Raw genomic sequence first — 1,903 nt, 5'->3', positions numbered from 1 at the left:
CTCTGAGAGCGAGTTGCTATCCTCGAAGGGTGTGGCCCAGCTTCAGGAATTCCATGCGATTCATCAAACCACCTGGAAGAGCTTCTCCTGTTCATTCAGCCAAGCAGCATGCGGTCGCTGCGTGGCGCCTCCATGTCAACATCGCCGCCTCGCGGGGACTTGAAGACCGAGTACCGCCACGAAGCACTTCACGTAGACGAAGCTTCGGCCGATGATCATGACTTCTTCAACCTTCTGAAAAGCCTTCCAATGCTGTTCATCTCTACACACTTCAAAGAAAACACTTCGCCGGGGTTTCTTGCTGATGAGGAATTGTACAAGAGCAAGAACTAGCAAGAGTTGCTTGCTGAAATTTTTTGTGGCTAGAATTTTTGATGGAGTTTTGGTTCTCGAATTTTTCAGAGCCTATGTGCTGGTGTGTTTAGTTTTTTGGACAAAAAATATGGTGAACAAGTGAGAGTGGGGGATACCTACCAAAGCGGGACGCCGGGAGGCTTAAAAAGAGCTCAGGCCGATCGGCCTGGTGCCTTCTCTCCTCCTTTGCTTGTCTTCTTTCTTCACATGATTGCTTGTCCATTATAGAACTGAATTTTCAGGTCTTCACATGAAGAGCACCTCCAAAACAATCTCCTCCACTCCTTTCTGTTGTCACTTTGTTGAAAATCATGCACCAATGTGTCATAGCCACTCTTTGTTTCTTTATGCATGTGCAGTAGGTGAGAATTCCTCCATGATTACTCCCGTGATCACAAATCAAGCCATTAATGTGAATGAACCTCACAAACCCTCCAAATCATGTTTAGATGCTTAATCCTCCTCTAATTTTCAAAAATTTAAAAATCAACTCAGAGCTAGCAATGAGTTCAAATATATTTTAGAGGAGTTTTGAAGCATCAAAAACATTTGTAAGTCGAAAGGATTTCGTACTACATTAATTTTGGTTGCATCGCTATCATTCATTCTCATGAATTGAGATGCAGCAATTTCGATTCCAACCATGGGGTAATGGGTTAGGTTCTAATTTTGGCCAAAAGTGAGAGAGGAATTTTGAATAAAATAAATAAATGTGACTCAAAAAAATTCTAATTCTAGAAAAATTGATGAGTTTTTCAAGTTTAAGCAAACCAAGATCCTATGGTCACGCGAGTCCTAGCAGGCGTCAAAAATTTACAAAGTAAGAACAACGCTGGTGTCGGTGTTTTAGACTAGCAACCCGCGTAGGGAGTACCTAAGGTAGTCTTTTGTGCGGTGGGTGTCATCGAGAATCAAGGAGTCGATGGTGACACAAGAAATACGATTTAGATAGGTTTGGGCCGCTAGATCGCGTAATACCCTACGTCCTGTGTGTTGATCGTATTGAACTTGTGTCGAGTCATACTTTGTTGTTCGGAGGAGGTCCCAGCCCGCCCTTATATAGTCGGGGGAGCAGGGTTACAGGGCGGATTGTGATGAGTCCTAGTCGAGTATGTTACAGAGTCCTACTCTAACTCAGTATAGTAGTTTCCTTTTGACCTGACTAGTCTTCGAGGCGTCTATGAAACCTACGCGCCTTGCATGTTGGGATACGAGGTAGGCTACACTAGTGTAAAATAAAAAAAATTTACCACGTCCATCACGTCAATGTCGAGCAGCTCCTCAGCAGCTCGTCCACGTGCAGCAAGGTCATCCTCGTGCCGCGGCTCGTCGTGGCTTGTCGGCGGCTCGTCGTGGCTCGTCCAATTGCTGCAGGTGCAACACCTCCAAGCTATCCACACGTGCAGGGAGGAAGACTCACAAGCTAGACTGCTAGGTCCGTGAGTTGCAACAGGACGAGGGCGTGGGAGGCGCGGTAGATGTGTTTCGGCCAAAAGGATTAAACCCTAGGGCGGCCCACCCCTCTACCCCTCTATTTATAGAGGTTCCT

The sequence above is a fragment of the Setaria viridis genome, chromosome 1 (genome assembly GCF_005286985.2).
Source record: "Setaria viridis chromosome 1, Setaria_viridis_v4.0, whole genome shotgun sequence".
Classification (NCBI taxonomy): Eukaryota; Viridiplantae; Streptophyta; class Magnoliopsida; order Poales; family Poaceae; genus Setaria; species Setaria viridis.
This window is presented reverse-complemented; position numbering follows the sequence as displayed.